Source organism: Callorhinus ursinus, unplaced genomic scaffold, assembly GCF_003265705.2.
Source record: "Callorhinus ursinus isolate GAN/ISIS: 27379988/994484 unplaced genomic scaffold, GSC_fseal_2.0 scaffold20, whole genome shotgun sequence".
Classification (NCBI taxonomy): Eukaryota; Metazoa; Chordata; class Mammalia; order Carnivora; family Otariidae; genus Callorhinus; species Callorhinus ursinus.
In genome coordinates, this window is record NW_027397082.1 from 21,058,588 (window position 1) to 21,082,937 (window position 24,350).

At 37.3% G+C, this 24,350-nt stretch overlaps 1 protein-coding gene and 1 pseudogene across 1 annotated transcript in view; both read left to right on the forward strand.

The window, feature by feature from the left end:
* The window catches only part of HPSE2 (heparanase 2 (inactive)), a 681,364-nt gene that overhangs the window by 387,084 nt on the left and 269,930 nt on the right, over positions 1–24,350 (forward strand). The gene's annotated exons all lie outside the window — the stretch shown is intronic.
* LOC112830757 (ATP synthase peripheral stalk subunit OSCP, mitochondrial pseudogene) lies at positions 18,087–18,712 on the forward strand (annotated as a pseudogene).

The window sequence follows — 24,350 nt, forward strand, 5'->3', positions numbered from 1 at the left end:
ATTCCTTGTGACAACATTTCAAACCACACCTTTCTTGTTTGCTTTTTGCTAGTATTTATGGTAAATAAAATACACTACACTACACCACGATCGAAGGGAAGCTATACTACAGTGGAAACCCTTGCGATTGCCACTGGGTGTGCACTCATTTCAGTTTCATAAATGCTCAACAACTCCTTTTCACATTGCCTATGTAAAAGCAACTTATTTATTTACCTAAATATTTAGTTTATTTTATTTAAACTGTATAGATTTATATTCAAAATCACAGTTATTTTTATTTGTTGGAAGTTTGCTAACATACCTTTGTCCTTATTAATAACTCACATTCTGTTTTCCATCTCTTTCTTCTTTAACGTTTTATAGACTCCTGAGGTCTTCCTAAAGCCCTATATTCAGGGTTTGAGCAAGCCTTCTTGCATTTGCATTTAATTCAGAATTTGTCTACATTATACTCCTATTTTTATAATTGACATTGTATTTTTGCTACCATCTAAAGCATAAACATACACTGATCTCTCCCTAGCTAAAATGCCTTTTTTCATCCCACCCCCTTGCATATTAGTAATGGAACAAACTGATGTTGGGTACTTCCTAATATACTACAGTAAAAAGAATAAACTTCATAACCTGCATAAACTGAATCTAATCTCAAGGAAACATCAGACAAACCTAAATTTAAGGTCATACTGTGAAACAAATGGTGGTACTTTTAAAAAATATCAATGTCATGAAGGAGAAAGAATGAGGAACAGTTCCAGATTAAAGGAGACTAAAGAGGCATGAAAATTAAATGAAATGTGTGATCCTGGGTCAGATGAAAACAAATTTCTATAAAGAACGTTTTTGGGACCATTAGCAAAAATTAAGTAAGGTCTATAAATTAGTTAATAATATTGTATCAATGTTATTTTCTGATTTTGAAAATTATTGGATATGTTAGTGAAATTTTCTTGATTTTGATAATTGTACTTTCACAATTATCCTTGATCTTAAGAAAAACACACTAAAATATTTAGGAGTGTTTTTTAAAAACAGCACCTCACAGTTTTTGAGATCTCCCATATATAACTTCATGATTTAGCAGTCCCAGTGTGCCTCTTGGATCTCTCAGAACTCATGCACTACCTCCCACTACCTTTCATTAGCATTTAACAACCTTGGCTCTCTTTTGTTCCTCAAACATTTCAAGTTTTTTCTGTCTCAAAACTTTTATACTTGCCATTTTCTCTGCCCGCTACAGTCTCCTCCCAGATCTGTATATGGTTGGCCTTGGCTCTCACCTCAGGGCAGAGTTTCTGAGTACTCAAACAAAAGTCATTCTCCACCCAGTCTCAATTACATTAACTTGATTTCTTGTCTTCATAGGATTTCCCACTACCTGATTTTCCCTGTTTATTTATTACCTGTAAACTCCCCCTTTCCTATTTAGAATATAGGTCCTTGAAAGCAGGGACTTAGTCTGTCTTAGACTGCTATAAATGTTGTCTAGAACAATACCTGGTACATAGCAGGTGCTCAGTAATATTTGTCAAATGAATGAATGCATTTATATGTAGAAAGACCAGAGATGAATAGCAGCAGAAAAAGAAATCAATTGCAGGGAGTGATGCTATGTATAACTACAAAATTTATTCAACACCACTAGATTTTACTGGTTTTATACTAGATTGTGTCCATGACTACAAAAGAGTTAACACCTAAGGTGCTGCCGGCTATAATGGTAGCAGTGATTGGTTACTTTCTACCTATAGGAAAGCCCCAAGGAAGTAGGACATGATATAAGGATTAGGGAGAATAGTTTCCAAACTTAATTGCTATGACAGGGGAGAATGTCTGAAATCCAAACTATCCTGGAGTGTTCATGAAACAGTAGATATGTCGCTGAGAGAGCAGGGGACTCCAGGCTAGTAGAAATAGGGCATTCCCACACTTTGAGAACAATCCATTGGCCTGAGGGCCCATCGTAATGAAAAATTTCACATTCCAAGTCATTTTTTTTTTGTCTATGAAGTGGGCATGTCATTATTACTTTGCCACATTTTGAGACGTGCTGGAGAAGAGCTAAGGCAAGCATTTGTTTAATAAAGGCACTAAGTAACAACATTCCTCATTTCATCTTCTTCTGACCTTTTCAAAGCCCTTCTTCAAAGCTGTTCTCTTTGAGGCTGTATTTTCTCCATATTAAATGTCTCTCTGAGTAAATTCTTGGGTAAGGGCCAGTCTTCATGGTGTTCTTGCAAATGCAAGACTGTGGACCTATCTATAATGACAGGTCTCCTTTGTACAATTGGTTGGAGCAATAACCACCACTCTGACCCCTGGGTGGCAGGAACCATGTCCCATTCTTCATTTTTTTGTCGGAATTTGTAAGGAACTGGGCTTCATTAGACTCTTTTAAATACATAAAAATGCCAACCACACTTTGCAGACATGATGTTTTCAGACACTTGTAAGTTCAAAAATACTCTTTATTCTTTCCAACTCAGTAAGAAGGCTATTCCCCCATGGAGGCCTAGCCACAAAACAAGTTTGAAGTTTTCTTTTGTATGGCTATTTTATGGAGTTATTGGTGAATTAGCTATAGAAGCCCCTCTACCCTTTTTTCTGTTTGGAGTGGAGGAGGTGAATGGGAGAAACAAAGCTAAAATTGTCTTCATTTCACTCTTCTTTATGTTTAAAGGGATCAAAACAGATTTTTACATAAATATAGACACCGATAATGTTTTTACCCTGATGATAAAAAAGATAAAAAGAAATAGCTAATGACTGGACTCATTGGCTGAAAACAAAACTGTTCTGGATTGTGTGGTGGAACTGTATTTTAGCAGAAGTCATTATACACCCAAAACAACAGGCACAGGGTTTTACCTCTTCAGTGGTACATTAATTTATAAGTTCTTTTATGTTCAGCTCAGGGTTATACTTAGTTTTGTAACAAGCAGAGATGATAATGAGCATATTTTTCCTCATACTATGCTGGAGAAAGGTAAGTTTTAACTATTACATACCTGAGATAGCATGGAAACTAGTCAAGACAGGGTAATTTCAAAGAGCCATTTTCATTTTATGCATGCCAGAAAAAATAAAATTAGATAAGTGGAAAACTTGAACTAGAAATCAAGTGACAAAAAGAATAGTTCAGTAGAAGGGGTATGGAATTAGGCATCAGAAAACTAGTCCATGGCTCTGTTTCTCTCTAGGTGTACAATGTGAGGCAAATCTTGTGGTCTCTCTAGGTCCCTATTCAAATATTCACTTTATGAGCAATATAATATGAGAAATAGATATGAAATTAATTTGAAAAGATATAAGTGCTCTAATACTGGGGGACAAATGGAGTTATTTAGTTAAGTACAAGTATCTCTGCAACACAAATGCATTTGTGTTGTGTGTGGTGTGTGGCCAACTGCCATTTAACAGGTATTTTGATAAAATATATGAGACTTATGAATAAGGCAAACAAAGCCATATTTGAGAAGGAGTTCTTTTTAAAAAGTTGCCCTGGCTACCCTCCTATCTTTCACAGCAGATGTGCTAAACACATAGTCTGTCTACCTTCACAGCACACTGTCAGTCCTCAACACCAGGTCAGCTGTTAGCTCCTTTAGGATTCTCCTCACTCAAGGTCAGCCCTTATCTGGGCAGTCGACATTAGTGACTGAATGAAGTGGGGGTATAATGTTTCCATTTCTAACAGTATTCATTTTCTTGAAGCTCAGTCATTATCTGATAACCAAATGCAACAACTTTCTGTTAAAGCTTTGTACTGAGTATCTGCGATAACATTACATTTGCTCCCTCCTCCAGGTTCTAATGCCTGCCCCCCTCCCCCACACCCCCTGCCAGTCAATTCCGATATTCACTATTCACCATGTCTTCATATTCTAAAGGGAAAACAATGACAAACTGTGGGAAAATGATACAACATGAAACATAACCTATATGTAAAGTTGTGAAACTTAATATATTCTTTGTTCTATGACAATAAAAATTTGCAGAATGTTTATTGCTAGAAACTCCAAAAAAGAGGAACTATGAGTGCCACCTTGTGGCAAGACATGCCCTACCACATCTAATTTGACATACCTCATAGTCTGTGGTTCCCCCACCCCCCAAATATTTTAGCTGTGTTCTGCTTTTCTGTGTCATTTGACACTGGAATCCATTCTTTTTTGAAGCTTTATTATCCCTAGTCTCTAAGTCACTGAAATAATTTTCAGTCTTTATCTTCCTTTATCTATCTTCTCCACTTTTCAAGGTTCTGTATTCTATCATCATCTTATTATTTTAAAAAATCACCTCCTTCCTTAGATCTCATTACCATTACTTCATTTTGGTTCTTGGATCAATCTGTGACTTCCTCTTATCTCTTCATGACAATTCCACTTACTTCTCTCCTGACAACTGTGACTTTACCCTAAGATTCAGTCCTTAGTAGAATTGCCAGATAAAATATAGGACACCCCGCTAAATTTGAACTTCAAATAAACAGCAAATAATTTTTAGCATAAATACGTCCCAAATACTACATGGGACAGGTTTGTGTTAATGAAATAGCATTATTTGTATTCGTATTTGTTAAATCTGGCAACCCCAACCATTAGCCTTTTCTTCTTTTTTCATTTGTGGTACATATGGAGATATATTGCTCAGATTTCCCTTCAAAGTACTTACCACCTGGCTTTGGGGAGTGAGGTCAGCTGTTGGCTCCTTTAGGATTCTCCTCACTCAAGGTCAGCCCTTCTCAGGGCAGTCAACATTAGTGACTGAATGAAGTGGGGGTATAAGGCCCAAACATTTTGGTCTGATGCAGGACAACTCTGACAGTCAGTATTTGCTTCAGAGCTCCCCATCAGGTCGGCTGAGGTATTTTCAGCTTGCACTGCAGTTTTAACTTCTTCATCTGTCCAGCCCACTAACTTCCCTTTCTTTGAAAGGTATTGATCCTTAATAAACACCCAGACTTTGTCTCAGCTTTTGCTCTTGAAAAACCCAACCTGCAACACTCATCTCTGAAGGAACTCATTTCTATGACTTCAACTATGAACCCTCCAACTATGCTGATGTATTCCAAGTATGTTTCTGTGGATGGGTCTCTCATACTTGAATTCACAAATGCATCTTAGTACTTCTCTATTCAAAAGTTTCACTGTTTTCCAAACAGGGCTGAACTTACCTTTCTATTCATTCATCCCACAAATACCTCTTGAGTGGCTACCATGTTGCAAGCAACGTATCACTGAGGTTATAACAATGAAGCAAACACACATAAACAAAAACCCAGCCCTCATGGAAGGCATTCTACTGGGGAAGAGAGATAATAAGATAAATACATCAAATGCATTATAAATTGCAGAGTGACATGTGCTAAAAGAGCAAGAAAGAAGGATGGGAAGTGTGTGTGTGTGTGTGTGTGTGTGTGTGTGTGTGTGTGTGTATGTTTGGGTTTTTGTGTGGGGAGGGGGACAGAGGAAATTTTAGATAGGGTGGCCAGGGAAGGTGTTTTAATCAAAATAGGCTATGCTTTGCTGTAGTAATAAATGTAAATATCAGTGGTTTAGCCCAACAAAAGTTTAGTTTCTGCTCAGAGGAAGACTGATATAGGTGATTCCTTACTCCATCCAACAATTCAGGATTCCAGGCTTCCTCCGTATTTAGATGTTTCCTCCATATTTTGATGCTACCACATTGACATATAGTTTCTAAGGGAAGAGATAGATGATAGAGAGACCACCAGAGGTAGGTGCCTTGGCCTGGAAGTAACACATCACTTCTACTCATGTTCTCATTTGCAAAACTAAGTCATGTGTTCCCACCCTTAACTACAATACAAGGGAAGCTAGGAAATGCCTTCCTGTCTGCCCAGAGAAAGGAAATGGTGTGGTGATCATGACATTTTTTGGTTTCTGCTACAGAAGGCTTCACAAAAAAGTAACATTTGAATAAAGACCTGACAACGTTTTCCCAGAATTTTTTCTCTATTTTAAGATTTGTCTAATGTATTTTTACTCACAACTCCTTTCCTGTTGAAAACATATATTTTATGTTTTTCTTTCATCTTCTCTGTCTAAACAATCAAAGTCTAGCTCTTGTCTATAGTATTGTAATAATCTCCTATATTCTATTTCTATCCCTACCCCTAACCCACTCTCCAGTCCCCAGTCCATCTTCTGTGTCACAACTGGGGTGAAAGTTCTAAAACAAAAATCCTGTTGATGTATGCTTTAGTTAAAAATATTTTTTTATTTATATAAGAAACACAATTGTAACCATGCTTCTATGATTTCCCACCAATTACTATTATTTACCCATCTCAAAAGTTATAACAAGGAGCAAGACTGAAAAAAATAAATATTTCAGCACAAATGAAATACCTTCTTTTTTTTAAGATTTTATTTATTTATTTGACAGAGAGAGACACAGTGGGAACAGGAACACAAGCAGGGGGAGTGGGAGAGGGAGAAGCAGGCTTCCTGCTGAGCCGGGAGCCTGACGCGGGGCTTGACCCCAGAACCTTGGGATCATTACCTGAGCCAAAGGCAGACGTTTAATGACTGAACCACCCAGGCACCCCCACAAATGAAATATCTTCTTAATAAAAATTTAGCTATTTGTTAATCATCGCCAGCACTAATTGATAAACACAATTTTTTCTAAGAATTAGAGATTTTCTGTGCTTTGTGCTTGACTATGATTTCATTTCCTATATTAGCTCTTTGCACACTTGCCTCAACTCTTAAGTTTTCTGCCTCTAATTTATGAGAAAGGTATCACCTGTTTTCTGAGTACAAAGTACTCAGTACTGTTTACTGTTTACTCAAAGTAACAGTAAACAGTTCCGAGAACCTCTTTTCTAAATCTGCTTTCCTGCATGTAATGTTTCTCCCTCTTTCCCTCTCCTTCTTCCTTACTTTTGTCCTTATAAAGGAAACAGTTTTAATTTTATGTAATTAAAAAAAAAACTTGCTCAGAGGGTTCCAGCTTAAAGGAAAAAAAAAGTATTATGGGAGATGCCCCATGCTTGCAACCAATGTTTGGCTATCTAGTCAGTCTTTTCCAAATCAAGCAACTCCCTACCCTTCGATGTCAGCTTCTTGGTAAAAACTTTCTAAGTTAACTCCAATGGTTTGGACTTCAAGATAAATGTTTTTCTAGTATTACTACTAGAAGTACTACTACTAGTATTACTAATTGACTGAAGTGTTCCCCTCAATCAAATAATGGAACTACAGAAAAGAGTATCCTTCCCTCATTTGGGTACCTACTGTCCGTGTTGAGTGAGTTGAATAATATGGGAGTGCTTCTTCCTCCGGCTTTATTACAAGTGATTCCACCCCACCCAAGTCTCAGTTTCAATGTGTGGAAGGAGCTCTATCTTTTGGAAGAGAGAGAGACGGAAATATTGAATAATAATTCAGTAAATTGAATAATTTCAAGGCATTCCTGTGTTAGTGATTTCAGACACTGATCTTCCTCAGAGCTTTCAATGACTTATCTCTGCATCTATCAGATGATGGAAAATGAGACACTAAGAAATGAATTTTTCTCCTTCATGGGCTATATTCATGTCAGTGCATTTCCTCACTGCCCCCGAATCCATTTTCTGCCCAGTAACCAAAATTGAGTTCAATTTCATCCTGCAGCTTAAAATTAAATTAAAATTCATCTCTCACTTAACATCTGTTTCACTAACTCTAAATAAATCTATTATTTAGATTTTCATGTGTAATTTGATATAAATCTCAAAGATGACACGTTTGGATTTCTGTTATATCATCAGTGAAGTCCACCAAACTTGACTGTGACTTGGAACTTTATCCTTTATTTGACTTTCACAACTTCTTTGAGATGATTTCTTATAAGAGGAAAACCTCTTCTATACCAGAATGTATCGCACAAGTTCTCTTGTGATTTCTCTACGCCACTACTTAGATTCATGTACAATGAGGGCAAATAGCAGATGGACATGGGATATCATCTGATTTAACCACTGCCTTTTATAGATGAACAAACTGAGGCTCAGTGATGATAAGGGACTTGCCATAGTAGTCATCCTGGAAGCAGAATCCTGACAACTTGACTTCCTGTATGCATAGGTTTGGTCTTGGGTGTTTTTGTGTCTAATATGTTCGTATTAGGCATACCTGTGGCATGAAGGGCTACATCACTTTTCTCTTGATTTAGACCACCCAGCAAGAAATGCTGGTGGCATGAGAGGACCTATGCCTCAAGGAAATACAAGTAGTTAAATGTAGCTATAACATAAGGAGTAAAAAGGCGTTGTGATAAGGGAAGAGAAAAGATAGGGAGATGGGGACTCCTTCATAATGAATCTTCAGGTTGTTATCCTAAATGCAACAAGGATTTTATTGGGGCTTGACAGAGAGTTTTTAAAAAATTGTTTTATTTTGTCATGAGGCAGAAGAAAACTATAATATAGAGGACAAACAACAAATTAATAATGTTATTAGAAGACAAAGTTTCAATTATCCTGTTTGTAAAATGTTAACATGTTTACTCTTTGCAAACTTCCAGTATCACATAATAATGCACTTTATTGGTTTGACAGCTGTCAAAACTCTAGGACGTAATTCAGTTAGGTTTTCCCTTATTTATTTCCCTTTCTTCTCATTGCTAAAATTAACTTAAGTACTCATTTGGTTATTATGAGGATTCGATGAAAATTTGCTTGTAATCGTTTTCATATTCTTTTGTGTGAAAGAAAATGGCTGGCTTAAATTCAGTTTGTCTGTTGAACTAACTACCTAGCCACTTCCATATATTGCTTTTAAGTCTTGCATTGACTTCTGATATGGTGCTTACTTGGGAATTAAACCTGCCTGAGGTGCTGGAGATGAAAGTACATGGCTTTGGTAATTCAACCTTAATGACTTCTCCCTACCATTTTTTTTTAATCTCTAAGAAATTCAAGTTGTTTTTATAACATGGAAAATGTCTACTGGAAGAACCATTTAGCAGTGGTGATTGTCTCCTCTCTCTCTCTTTTTCTCCCCACAACTTTTATTTTGAAAAATTTAAAACCAGAAGGAAAGTTGAAAGTTTGGATCCATCAGTTGTTTACATTTTGCCACATTTGCTTTCTTTCTATCACCTAGCCATCTACCTATGCAATTTTTTGCTGAATCACTTGAGAGTAAATTGTAGACATCATATTTCATCCCTAAATACCTTAGCATGTATCTCCTAGGAATAAGAACTTTCTCCTGCATAAACACAATACCATTACAACACCTATGAAACTTGATATTTATTGATTTGATATCATCTAGTACAACGTTCATATCCTAGTTTTCTCTAATTATCTTAATAATGTGCACAGTAGCTATTCCCACCCCATCCCCATCGATCCTAGATGCAAAGAAGAATCATGTTTACATTTAGTTTTCTTCTTTAGTCTTCCTTAATCTAGAGCAGTTCCCTCCACTATATTTTTGTCTTTTATGATGGTATTTTTGAAGAGTCTGAGCCAGTTTTCTTATAGAATCCACCTAAAACTGGATTTGTCTGGTTGTTTCCTTATGGTTAGATTCTGTTTAAATATGTTTGGCAAGACTGTTACATAGATGATGTATAGATCTCCTTCTTAGAAAGCTCTCTGGGTTGTACTGTAGAGACAGGATTGAAGGGTGCTAAATGGGGAGGCTGTGTTCTCAGTTTTTCGGGTGAATGACCTGGTGGCCTGAATTAGGGTAGAAGTGGTAGGGACTGTGGAAGGGAAAATCTGGGAAAGGTTTAGAATGACCAGCTTTGGTTGTGATAGGTGACAGAGAGGGAAGAGCCTGGAATAATTCCCACGGTTACTGGTAAATGATTATATTACTTATCAATTCAGAGAATATAAAAAAATATTTATTGGGATGGCTGATGAGTTTATTTTTTCACATGTACCATTTGAAATGCCTGTGGATCATTCAAATAGAGATGATTGATATGACCAGTATGGATGGAGTTCAGGAGATGAACCCTGGACTAGAGATTTAAATTTGGGACTAAAATATTAGCTATATATTGGTAGGAGTAAAGCAATAGGGATGGATCAGATTGCCTAGAGAGAGTATTAGGTGAAGAATGATGGGGTGATGAAGCATTCTTAGTTAAGATTTGATCAGAGCTCCTGTGGTCTTTCCCTAGAGTTCTTGCTTAGTCTCTCAATATTTTAAGTTCTGAGGTTGTTTCACTGTTTTGATCATTAGTCATCATCTAAACTCAGAATTGTTGGGCCTCATCCAGACTTCATTTGCCCTGATTAGACTAGAGAATCACTGGCACTGGCCTCATACTCATAGTAATCCATATTTCACCCAAGTACCCTTGAGTAAGTGTGAGGCTGTATCTTCCAAAGGAGCCACATCCTATTTAAGATGGGACTACCAGACCTTCCCCACCGTTACTTAGTTCAATCTTAGAATGTGCTGAGGCACATTATGCAAATAAACCAAACACAATAAAGATGATCATACATCAGGTGTGCATGTGCACATCTGGGTTGCAATTCTGTAATGGGATGGTCCCAGACTGACCCAGCAGAAGAAAAAAGAAAGGAAACCCAAAGAATGTTCTCTCAGCTCCATTTAATGCCTTGACTTTATCAAACTTGTGTGTTGTGTTTCTGCCTGTAGCTCTCAGCATATGGAGAAAAGAGTCAGAACCCAATCATTCTTTCCCACTCTGCCAAGAAATCTTTTATACTTCCTCCACAGGTAGGACTCCAGGTCACCAGTAACACTAGGGAGTGTTTTATTGACACTTGTGGTATTTTATCATCAAAACCTTCTCATTCCCAACACACTTAGAATCATGTCTGATGAATATCTACAAAGTGGAAATTCTTATTTAATGACCTCTAAAGAAGAGACGAAGGAGATTGAGGCGATATAAGAGGAAAAAGGAAAGCTTATTGCAAGGGAAGGGAATGCTGAGCCTGGTGGGGAAGACCGACTGTTCAGCTGCCAATACCTGTTACTTAAGAACTGACATTTTCCAGATCCCACTTCAGGGAAGGCAACACCAGATTTCACTTAAAACTGCAGCATCTGCCCTGCTGCTTTCCCTTGACCAGGCCCACACCTCACCAGCCAGAGCCATGATGATTGAAAGAAAGGAAGGTGCAATTAACTGGTGAGTGGAGGTTGGGATGAGTGGGAACCTCTTGAGAGTCCTGATCTGATTGTGTGGCTGAATGAGGAGGTTTTTCCCACACGCTAACACACATTAATAATATAGTCAAGTGCCAAGAAGCAGGAAGGAGACCTGACACAATCATTTAAATATAATGCTGCGTTTTGTTTGGGTGGTTGTTGTTGGTGGTGGTTTCATAGCTGTAGCTCTCTAGCTTCTGCTTTCTTGAATCACTAGCTTCGGGGAGCAGATAGGAATATGTGGAGCAGATAGGAATTCTTCTCTTAAATATTACATTATCTCTTAAATATCTCACCAAGAAGAACTGCAAAAGTTGATCAGGACACTAATGTTCAACTATATTATTTTCTGTTCTGGTTTATAATGTCTTCTCCATCTTCACTGTTTTTGTGCCTGTACACACATGCACATATGTACACACAGACACATACCGTGGAGGGAGAGAAGAGATTAAGGGCCAGAATAGGTGTGTGTATGGATGGATGGATGGATGGATATACAGATGTAAAAAATAGTAAAATATATGTGTACATATATATGTATATATATGTTTACCCAAAAGGTGATTAAAATTTCCTGGTGTTAGTTTCAATCTAAAATATCTCCATTAACAAAGAGCCAAGATGTCCATCGACAGATGAATGGATAAAGAAGATGTGGTATATATACACAATGGAATATTATGCAGCCATCAAAAGGAATGAGATCTTGCCATTTGCAACGACATGGATAGAACTGGAGGGTGTTATGCTGAGTGAAATAAGTCAATCAGAGAAAGACATGTATCATATGACCTCACTGATATGAGGAATTCTTAATCTCAGGAAACAGTGTTCCTGGAGTGGTGGGGGGTGGGAGGGATGGGGTGGCTGGGTGATAGACATTGGGGAGGGTATGTGCTATGGTGAGCGCTGTGAATTGTGCAAGACTGTTGAATCACAGATCTGTACTTCTGAAACAAATAATGCAACATATGTTAAAAAAAAAGAAAAAGAAGATAGCAGGAGGGGAAGAATGAAGGGGAGTAAGTCAGAGGGGGAGACAAACCATGAGAGAAAATGGACTCTGAAAAACAAACTGAGGGTTCTAGAGGGGAGGGGGGAATAATGATATTTTTGCCTCAAGAATTTATACATGGAAGATTATTTTCTGTAGCCATGTCCAAGGGATGGAACCTTTCTCCTTATCTTCCATATTCATTCTTGTAATAAATCAAATCAATCAATAATAGATATTTAGTTCACATTAGGCACAATTCTAGGACTCCATTCACTACCTGACCTTCTTAATGTTCATTCCAATACGAGGGCCATATTGACCCCAGGTATCACTGTCCACTCAGCCCCTGTACTAAATATTCCTCAAAATGTCTGGGTGCTTTCTTTTCTTCAGTGTACAGTTGTCTAAATGGCTATAGGTACTTTTGTGGGGGAAGGAAAATCATTATATGATGCTATAGTGTTCCCCCTAAAGATCGTCCATGCCTTTAGTCAACGGGTTCTGGATTGCCTCAGGACCAAGAACTAGTAAGGGATTTGGAACTTTTCATTGGGGCAATCATCCTCAACTTCCTGCTCATTCATTTTTGTCTTTTTGTAGTTCTATATATTAAGTAACTACTAAAATTGACTCAGGACCAAGAACTAGTAAGGGATTAGGACATTTTCATTGGGGCATCATCCTCAACTTCCTGCTCATCCATTTTTGTTATTTTTATCATTTTGTAGTTATAGATATTAAGTAACACTCCTATTGGCTACCCATCTTTTTGCCCTTAGGGATGTCATGCTTTATTAACCATCTTCACAATTCCCTGCTGGTACGGCCCTCTTGGCTGCCCCTCTGACTTGGCTTGCCGTTATCATAATTGTAAACTTTTGGCTTCATATAGTTAGGTACCACCACCTGGGCTTGATTGCTTTTTTCCCCATCATCCCATCCTTATTGTTACTGACAAGGCCAAACCTGACCTATGGCTAAGAGCCACCACTGAACTTATTGGTGATGCTGTGCCTCTCTCACCAGCACATCTAGTTTTTCTTTCTTTTTTTTTTCACCAGCACTTTTCTTATGCCCTTGGTGGAATGGTGTCCTTTGGCTTCTCCCATGGACCCTACTCCTCTGGTGGGTCTTCTGGCCTTATTAATATATCCACTCTAGCATGGCCACTTCCTTCAGTCTCTTTTATTCCTTCCTCTACCATCTGCTAGGGCAACTGAGGCATTTCTACACTAAATGTCATCCTAGCAGTGAGTTTGCCCCATCCCCTGGGATCCTTGCCAGGGTGTTAAATCCCATGTCCCAAGAAAACACCCCCAAGTCAATGAATCCTTGATTATTCAGTCTTATATCCTGGCCCTCTTGATTGGACATCTTTAAAATTTAATCCCAGGAGTACATCCCTGGCTCCTGTTTATATACTCTAGCTAATTCTCCCAAATCCTTGACTGCATAGTCTCTTCATTTTCTTAACTAGTAATGCTGGGCTTTAGTCCTAGTGCCTGGCAGCTGGAAGAGGAGATGGGGCAGCTTCTGAGGAGGAAAATTGCTGTCTTGTAGGAAGAGGCTTCTGCAGTGTTTTGCAACACAGGGCAAGTGCAACCTCTAACTTGGGAAGAGTGGGCCACCTTGTAGGCTCTGGGGCCTGAGGAGTATCTTCAGCTCCAACATCTGGGGCATCAATCCAGAAGTCCCTAACCCATACTTTAGGGTACTGTGTTTTTTCACCCAGAGCCCTGATGTTGTGATAACAGACCTGTCTTGATTAAGCTTCAAATGTCTCTGAAGCCCTGTAACTATCAGATCTTCAGTTTTCTACTTAGCTGTGTCTGCTCTTCCACCACAGAATATAAGGGTGCCTTTATAAACAACCAATGAAATCCTTTGGCTCTCACACTTAGCTATTAGTTATTTGTTAATGGCCCTCAATTTCTCATTATTTTTCTTCAGAGCCTGAATGCAATTTTGCAGTAATCTGCAACTCTGCTGTCCTTGTAGACATCTTCCCCTGACCCATTTCTTTTGCAGCGGCATCTGTGCCTGGCTCTTGTCTCATGTCACTATCAGTGAAATCTTTAGCACCCACATTCCACACTCAAGATGGTATTTTTTTCCCACAAGATGGTGAGTGAACCAGTCCCAAATCCTCATCATACTTGGCCCATTCTCATTATCATCTGCAATAGTTTGAGTATGTCAAGAAGCAGACACAAATATAAGACTATCTATGCCAGAGACTGTGGGCAGGGAAGTTGTCAAAGGGAAAGAAAGCCTGCAGACTAGTCCAATATCTGTGGAGAGAGGAAAGGAAAAATAAGGTAGAATGGAATCTTAGACTACAGCACAGTTCCAAAAAAGGTTCTGTCAGGCTGATGGGAAGTCCCCAAGTCAAATTTGTTTGTAGGAGTCCTGCAACTTGCTGGAATGGACATGCCTCAGTACCTTCACCCACCATTTTTAGTTACTGACTGGGAAAAACAGCTCATGGAAAATAGAAACTCAGCATGAACACAGTTGTGAATGTGGAAGGGCAGGAGCTAGAGTAGATAATTAGTTACACTCCCTGTAGTAGAATTTCAGAGTGGCATATTTCATGGCACACATATATACACTCACAGAGTCATTGCTTAAGATCAATAAATCTTCATGTTTAGTACTAGCAGATGAAACTATCTGAGGGGCTGTACCAGAGAAAGGGGATCCTGGCAATTCATATTCGAAATATAAAAACACAAACAGATATAGTACACATAGGAATCAGACTCTACCATACCATTAGTATTATAAGTTTTTATTTAAAGTGGGTTCATACAATCTTTCTTGGGACAGTCTAACAAATGACCCCCATTTGTGGCTTTGTTTCTATGTGAAAATATGTGCCAAATTTCTCACAGCTGACTGATAAGTGAGTCTTTAGAATGCAACAAAATTATAAGCTGAAAACTCCCTTGTAGCCATGAGAGTCCACTTGGGCTTCTTCTGGGCACTTGAGATATAAACCACCAAGTGTGTTCACTATTACTATTTCAGTGGTTTTGGCAAAAGGACTTGTCTATCCATGCTGTTTCTGGACAAAGACTCTTTTTTTTTTTCAATTTAAAAATTTTTTTTACATTTTTAAAAATTTTATTATGTTATGTTAATCACCATACATTACATCATTAGTTTTTGATGTAGTGTTCCATGATTCATTGTTTGTGTATAACACCCAGTGCTCCATTCAGTGCATGCCCTCTTTAATACCCATCACTAAGCTAACCCATCACCCGACCCTCTCCCCTCTAGAACCCTCAGTTTGTTTCTCAGAGTCCATAGTCTCTCATGGTTCGTCTCTCCCTCCGATTTCCCCCCCTTCATTTTTCCCTTCCTGCTATCTTCTTCTTTTTTTTTTTTTAACATATAATGTATTATTTGTTTCAGAGGTACAGGTCTGTGATTCAACAGTCTTACACTCTTTAAGCTTAGCAACAACATTCCATCTTCACATCCAAAAGAAAAATAATACAATATGAAAGTGTGGCTTTTGTATGTGACCCACCTGACTAGTGCATATGTTTCTGCCTCATTATTCTATTCCATGTTGATAATCTGCTGGTTGTATCCAAGTCACTATATCACAGCCTATAAATTCCTCGAAAGCAAGGACCATGTCTCATCATTGATTACACTCAATACCCAAGTGACTAAATCAGTGCCAACAAGTGCTTGGTGACCTTTGTCCTTAACCCTCTCCCTCCTTCCCTGGACAAGCTCTTTATTGTTCCCCATTAGAATCACAGTCTTTGGAGGGATGCCCCGTATCTCTCTATAATCATTTCTCTTCCCTGAATTATTTAGCATCCCCACCCCTCCCTCATGGGAGAGCTGGGTCAGCCGTAGAGCCAGAATGGTTTTAAGTCAAGTAAGAAGTGTTGTACTTCTTACTGCCATACAGTAAGATTTATCACTGGCTCAATGGGACCTTTGCCAAAAAACTGGCTAGTGTGTCATCATGGCATCTTAAGAAATTTCTTCCTAAGAGAATATTTTTCATGACTAAAGAAGCCAATTTACATAATGTCCCTAACCAAAATATCACAACTGCTACCTCCACTTCCACTCCACCAGACAACAAGACGTATTTAGAGGCTCCAAGACACATATATAGAAGTAAGATTTTTTTTTTTTTATGGTTACTGACATGTTGGGGAAGAGGTTGGACTATGGATGTTAATGTGATGGTATGATCTCTTGAGAGTTCTTCCTAGTCTTTCAGTGATCTCCTACATTTCTTCAATTCAAATATGCTTTATACTTTTCAAGAAAATTGATACCCATTTTCTTATTTGACATTTAAAATAGCCTTGGGAAGTAGGCAAGACCGGTATTATTGATACCTGAAAAATAAGGAATCTAAAGTACCATAGAGTTAAATGATGTGTCTAAGGAGTAAATTTGTGACCAGTGATTAAAAAACAGATCAGGGTGGACTATAATCTTTAGGAAATGAAATACAACAAACAATAAATATGTATTTACAACACTCTGTGTGCTGGGTACTGCAGCTATACTCAAGAACACAAGTAAGATCGAAGCATCAAAGAGTTTAGAATCTGTGAAGTGGTCCTCAAAGTTTTCCAGTATAAGACCATTTTCATTAAAACAAATAAAAATCTTTTTACTGTAGTTGTAAATCAACAAGGTTACAAATCAAATAGTGCAGAGTTGCTTATTTTTTTTTAAGATTTTATTTATTTATTTGACCGAGAGAGACACAACAAGAGAGGGAACACAAGCAGGGGGAGTGGGAGAGGGAGAAGCTGACTGCCCGCTGAGCAAGGAGCCCGATGCAGGGCTCGATCCCAGAACCCTGAGATTATGACCTGAGCCGAAGGCAGACACTTAACTGACTGTGCCACCCAGGCGCCCCATCTTTTATTTATTTTTTTAAAGAAAACATCTCAGATATAGTAAGAGCCACCTGAGTGTCCCTTTCCAATCCCACTGCCCTCCATCTCAACACAAAGGTAACCACTAAGCACTGAATTTTTTACTTACATTTGTCCTCATTTTTATTTTATTTATACTATAATAATACACATAGATGTATATATGCATTATGTTATATATACATACAGTGTATTTCTATAATGAATATATGATATTATTTGAATATTTTGACAACAATATATATCATTCTGTAACTTTTTATTCTGCTTATGTTTTTGAGATTTATCTCTTCTAATACAGTTCATTGTCTTTAAATTACTTATCAGTTTCTCACTGATGGACATTTAAGATGTTTCTAATTTATTGTTACTGCAAACAACATAGCATTCAGTCTTTCACCATTAAGTATGAAATTTGCAGGGGATTTTATTAAGCCGCTCTATTGAGGTATGAATGACATATAAAAAGCTGTAGATACTTAATGTATACAACTTGATGTGTTTCGAGATAACTATATACCCATGAAACCATCATCACTATGAATGCCATAATCTTATTTATTATCTCAAGAGGTTTTCTCCATCCCCTTGGTTTTTGGGAGGTTTTTGTTTGTTTCTTTGTCTTTCAGTGGTAAGGACACTTAACATAAGATTTCTCCTCTTAGCAAAATTTTAAGTATACAATCTTGTTAATAAGCGGCCCTATGTCATACAGTAGATCTCCAGAACTTATTTTGCATAAATGAAACTTTGTGCTCTTTGACCAACACTTCCCTATTTATCTCCCCTTACAACCCCTGGGAACCATCATTATATTCTGTCTCTGTTTGACTATTTTAGATTGCACATATAAGTGAGATAATGTAGTGTTTGTCTTTCTGTGTCTGGTCTATTTCATTTAGCATAATGTCCTCCAGGTTCATCTATTCTAGCAACCATCAGTGGTTGAATGGGTAAAGAAAATGTAGTATATGGACCTACAGCCACCCAAAGCAGATGGCCATCCCAGCAGGTTCTGGGCTCTCCCAGCAGATGTGTTGTGTTAGTATATCTGTGGTCAGGCTGTTTGCCAAGCACATAAGGCCACCTGTTCAGGTATATGGTATCGAAGGTTTCTATGCATCTAAACAGAATAAACTTTATTTATTCTGCTGCATCTAAACAGAATAAACTGGAACAAATAGAAAAAGAATTGTTGAGAGTAGCACAAATATTGAAGGAACCCAAAATGGCTGGTTCCATTAAGAATCCCTGTGTAAAGCATACAGTGAAAATGAAAAGACTAAATGACATGACAGCAAACGAGAGGTTCTCTCTCCTCATGTCCAGCCTGATCAATTTGCTTGCTGAAAATGGTTGCTTGAACAATATACCTGGAGCATACACCATGGAGAAGTCCCTTGCAAGTAACCACTGCATCTCCTTTAGATGAAGCCATTCTTTCTGAATTAAAAACAGTCCTGAAGAGCTTCCTAAGTAAAGGCCAAGTATCGAAATTGGAAGTTAAGATTGATCTGTCAAGCATGGGTGCAATGATTGTCCGTATTGGAGAAAAATATGCTGATATATCTGTGAAAACCAAGATGCAGAAGCTGAGCAGGGCTATGTGGGAAATTTTCTGAAGTGTTAATTTTCTGTCAGTGAAAATTCCTAAACTTGGAGCAATGATAAAATGCTTTCTGAACAACAACAACAAAAAAGAAAATGTGGTGTGTGTATACATACAATGGAATATTATTCAGCCTTACAATGGCAGAATTTCCTTCTTTTTAAAGGCTGAATAATATTCCATTGTACCTATATACCACATTTACTTTGTCCATTTAACTGTTGATGAATATTTAGGTTTGTTTCCAGATCTAGGCTATTGTGCATAATGCTGCAATGAAGGTGGGAGTGCAGATATCTCTTTAAGACCCAGATTTCAATTCCTTTGACTATATATCCAAAAGTGAGATTGCTAGATCAAATGATAATTCTATTTTTAATTTTTAAAGGAACCTCCATATTGTTTTCCATAGTGGCTGTACCAATTTACAGTCTCACCAAGAGTGCACAAGGGTTTCCTTTTCTCCACATCTTCACCAACACTTCTCCTTTGGTTTTTTGATAATTGTTATCCTAACATGTGTGAGGTGATAGCTCATTGTGGTTTTGATATGCATTTCCCTGATGACTAGTGATGTTGCACACCTTTTCACATACCTGTTGCCCGTTTGTGTGTCTTTTTTGGAGAAATGTGTATTCAGGTCCTTTGCCCATTTTTAAATTGAGTTACTTGTGGGTTTTGTTTTTGTTTTGTTTTGCTCTTGAGTTGTAAGAGTGCCATATATATTTTGGATATTAACCTCTTATAAGATATATGGTCTGAAAGTATTTTTTCCCATTGTAGGTTGCCTTTTCATTTTGTTAAGTGTTTCCTTTGCTTTGTAGCAGCTTTTAGTTTGATGTAATCTCATTTGTCTAGTTTTGCTTTTGTTGCCTGGGCTTTTGATGCCATATCCAAGAGATCATTGCCCAGTCCAATATCTAGAAACATTTCTCCTATTCTTTTTTCTAAGAGTTTTATGGTTTCAGGTTTTACATTTAAACCTTTAATTCATTTTGAATTGATTTGTGTATATAGTGTGAGATAAAGGTCCAGTTTCATTCTTTTGCGTATGGATATCCAATTTTCTCAACACAATTTATTGAATAGATAATATTTTCCCCATTGTGTATTCTTGACACCCTTGTGTTTTTTTAAGGTTTTATTTATTTGAGAGAGAGAGAGTATATGCAAGCTAGAGGGAGAGGGAGAAGCAGGCTTCCTGCTAATCAGGGAGTCCAACGCTGGGCTCAATCCCAGGACCCTGAAATCATGACCTGAGCTGAAGACAGACACTTAACCAACTGAGACACCCAGGCACCCCTCTTGGCACCCTTGCTGAAGATCAGTCAACCATATGTTTATGGCTCTATTTTTGGGCTGTCTACTCTGTTCATGGTCTATCTTTCTGCTTTTATGCCAGTACATAGTGTTTTAATTCTTGTAGCTTTGTAATGTGGTTTTGCAATCAGAAAGTGTAATACCTCCGGTTTTGTTCTTTCTCAAAAGTGCTTTGACTATTTAAAGTCTTTTGTGGTTTCAAATGAATTTTAGGATTGTTTTTGTATTTCTGTAAAAAATTCCGTTGGGATTTGGATAGAGTTGCCTTGAATCTCTAGATCATTTGGGGAAGTATGGACATTTTAACAATATTAATTCTTCTGGTCCAAGAACACAGAATGTCCTTCCATTTATTTGTATCTTTTAACATTTATTTCATCATTGTTTTGCAGTTTTCAGTGCACAAGTATTTCACCTGGTTAAATTTATTCCTAAGCATCTTATTTTTTTATGCTAACGTAAATGGAATTGTTTTCTTAATTTCTTTTTTGAGTAGGTTGTTGTTAATGTATAGAGATGCAAATGAATTTTGTATGTTGATTTTGTATTCTGAGACTTTACTAAATTTGCTTATTAATTGTAACTTTTTTTGTGTGGAGTCTTTAGGATTTCTACATTTAAGATCTTGCCATCTGCAAACACAGACACTTTTACTTCTTCCTTTTTAATTTAAATGCTTTTTTTTTCTTACCTAATTACTCTGACTAGGAAGAAGCCCACAGCTAATATATTCAGCAGTGAAAAGCTGAATAGTAAAAAGCTCCAACTCCCTTTAAGAGTTAGAAAATTTTGTAGATAATCTTTATCGAGTTAAGGAAGAGCTCTTCTGTCATAGTTTTCTAAGAGTTTTTATCATGAATGGCATTTGAATTTGTTAAAAGCTTTATCTGTATCTATTGAAATGAATGTAATTTTTCTTCTTTAGTCTATTGATTGAATTTTGAATCAGGCTTCCATTACTGGGATAAACTCTGCTTGATCATGTATTTCTTTTATATATTTATATTTTAGGATTTAATTTGTTAATATTTTCTTGGGGATTTAAAAAATATTTTCATAGGGGACATTAGCATGTTTTTTAAAATTTCTTATAATGTCTTTTGTTTCATTTTGGCATCAGGGTAGTGCTGGTCTACTAAAATGAGTTGAGAACTGTTCTCTTCTATTTTCTCATAGACAGTGTGTTGAGTTGGTATTATTTTTTCCTTAAGTGTTCACTGATATAGAATTGATTTCACTAGTGAAACCAACTGGGTCTCTTCTTTGGAAAGTCTTGAGTTATGAAATCAATTTGTTTAGATGTATGACTAGATGTGTGACTATTCTTATAATGTACTTTATCTGAGTGAATTTTGGTAGTTTCTGTCTTTCAAAGCCTAGTTCCATATTATGTAAATTATTTAATTTATGGACACAAAGTTGTTCATAATATTTTATTATCCTTTTAATGTTTATATGGTTTATATTAATTATTCTCTTTCACTCTTAATATTGGTAATCTGTGTCTTTCCCCATATTTTCTTGGTCAGTTTGTGAGAGTTTTGTCAGTTTTCTTGATTTTTTTTCAAAGAACTAGCTTTGGTTTGATTTTATCCAATTTTTTCAATTTTATTCATTTCTATTCTTTATTATTTTTCTCTTCCTGTTAGCTTTAGATTTTATTTGCTTTTCTTTTTGTAGCTTAGAATAATGATGTAAAACCTTTCTTCATTTTATGTGAAAGAATTAAAGCTAACAGTTCCTCTCTAAGCAGTGTTTTGGTTGTATCCCACAGATTTTGATATATTCTATTTTTATTTTTACTCTGCTCAACGTATTTATTAATTTCCCTTTGACTTTTTGTCTTACCTAAAAGTTATTGACAATGTGGTATAATTTCCAAATATTTAGGGGAATTTTCCAGATATCATTCTTCTACTAATTTCCAGGTTTTATTCCCCCATGTTTTCAGGCAGTTCTGTGAGACTGGGGTCACCTGAGAGGCAAACTGGTGAGAAAGAAGGTTGTGAAAAAAATACCAGGGAATTCCTCCTTATTATTTGGACAGTGGGAGTCCATTTTAAAATATCTCTGTCCAGAACGATGAATCTTTTCTCAAGGTTTTAGGTGCCTGTGTCATCACTGTCACAGCCATAAAATTCCCCAACTGGCCAGCCTTACTGGTAGGGCTGAGAGAGAAAAGAGTAAGAAGGAAAAGGCTAAAAGAAATGGGTATTTCTCTACATGCTGTCTGGCATGCAGGAGCCTCTTTTCCTGGTTTCATGGCTAGGGGTAATGTTTTGTTTCTGAGAATTTTTGCTTTTGCACCCATGGCACAGTTCTGCCACTTTGGCCTTCTTTCAGTCAAAGCTTGGAGATAAAGAAGGAAAATAAGACCATGAAACTTGCCCTCATTACAGATCATTGTCCAGATTTTGAGTTCAACAGTCTGCTTGCTAATTTTTACTTTTCAGAGTACTTAGGTGGTTGTCTTTTTCTGCCCAGAGATTTTAGTTATCATTGGTGTGAGAGATATGCTGTAGTTGGCTTGCTCCATCTTGGTTGAAATGGATGGAGTCTTAGAAGTCTTGTTTTCCATTTTTGTAGTGTATTTTCTTCCGAGTAAAAGATTCTATGCTGAAAGTTTGCACTCTGAGAAGTTTCATTGTCAGTTGACTTGCATAGTTTCTATTGAAAAGTGGGCTTTCAGTCTTATTATTGAAATGGTGAAAGTAATATGCCTTTCCTTCTCTGTGATTGCTTTTTTTTTATTAACATATAATGTATTATTTGTTTCAGGGGTACAAGTCGTTGATTCATCAGTCTTACACAATTCACAGTGCTCACCATAGCACATACCCTCCCAACATCCATCACCCAGCCACCCCAACCCTCCCAACCCCTCCACTCCAGGAACCCTCAGTTTGTTTCCCTCTCTGGTTTCGTGTTGTTTCATTTTTGCCTCCTTTCCCATATGATCCTCTGTCTTGTTTCTTAAATTCCTCATATGAGTGAGATTATATGATACTTGTCTTTCTCTGATTGACTTATTTCACTTAGCATAATACCCTCTAGTTCCATCCACATCATTGAAAATGGCAAGATTTCATTTTTTTGATGGCTGCATAAAATTCCATTGTGTATATATACCACATCTTCTTTATCCATTCATCTGTTGATGGACATCTAAGCTCTTTGAATAGTTTGACTATTGTGGACATTGCTGCTATAAACATTGGGGTGCATGTGCCCCTTCGGATCACTACATTTGTATCTTTGGGGTAAATACCCAGTAGTGCAATTGCTGGGTCATAGGGTAGCTCTATTTTCAACTTTTTCAGGAACCTCCATACTGTTTTCCGGAGTGGCTGCACCGGCTTGCATTCCCACCAACAGTGTAAGAGAGTTCCCCTTTCTCCGTATCCTCGCCAACATGTGTTGTTTCCTGACTTGTTAATTTTAGCCATTCTGACAGGTATGAGGTAGTATCTCATTGAGGTTTTGATTTGTATTTCCCTGATGCCAAGTGATGTTGAGCACTTTTTCATGTGTCTTTTGGCCATTTGGATGTCTTCTTTGCAGAAATGTCTGTTCATGTCTTCTGCTCATTTCTTGATTGGATTATTTGTTCTTTGGGTGTTGAGTTACATAAGTTCTTTATAGATTTTGGATACTAGCCCTTTATCTGATATGTCATTTGTGAATATCTTCTCCCATTCTGTCAGTTGTCTTTTGGTTTTGTGGACTGTTTCCTTTGCTGTGCAAAAGCTTTTTATCTTCATGAAGTCCCATTAGTTCATTTTTGCCCTTGCTTCCCTTGCCTTTGGCGCTGTTTCTAGACAGAAGTTGCTGTGGCTGAGGTCGAAGAGGTTGCTGCCTGTGCTCTCCTCAAGGATTTGGTTGGATTCCTGTCTCACATTTAGGTCTTTCATCCATTTTGAGTCTATTTTTGTGTGTAGTGTAAGGAAATGGTCCAGTTTCATTCTTCTGCATGTGGCTGTCCAATTTTCCCAACACCATTTGTTGAAGAGACTGTCTTTTTTCCATTGGATAATCTTTCCTGCTTTGTCGAAGATTAGTTGACCATAGAGTTGAGGGTCCATTTCTGGTTTCTCTATTCTGTTCCATTGATCTATGTGTCTGTTTTTGTGCCAGTACCATACTGTCTTGATGATAACAGCTTTGTAATAGAGTTTGAAATCCGGAATTGTATTGCCACAAGCTTTGTTTTTCTTTTTCAACATTCCTTTGGCTATTTGGGGTCTTTTCTGGTTCCATATACATTTTAGGATTATTTGTTCCATTTCTTTGGAAAAAGTTGTTGGTATTTTGATAGGGATTGCATTAAATGT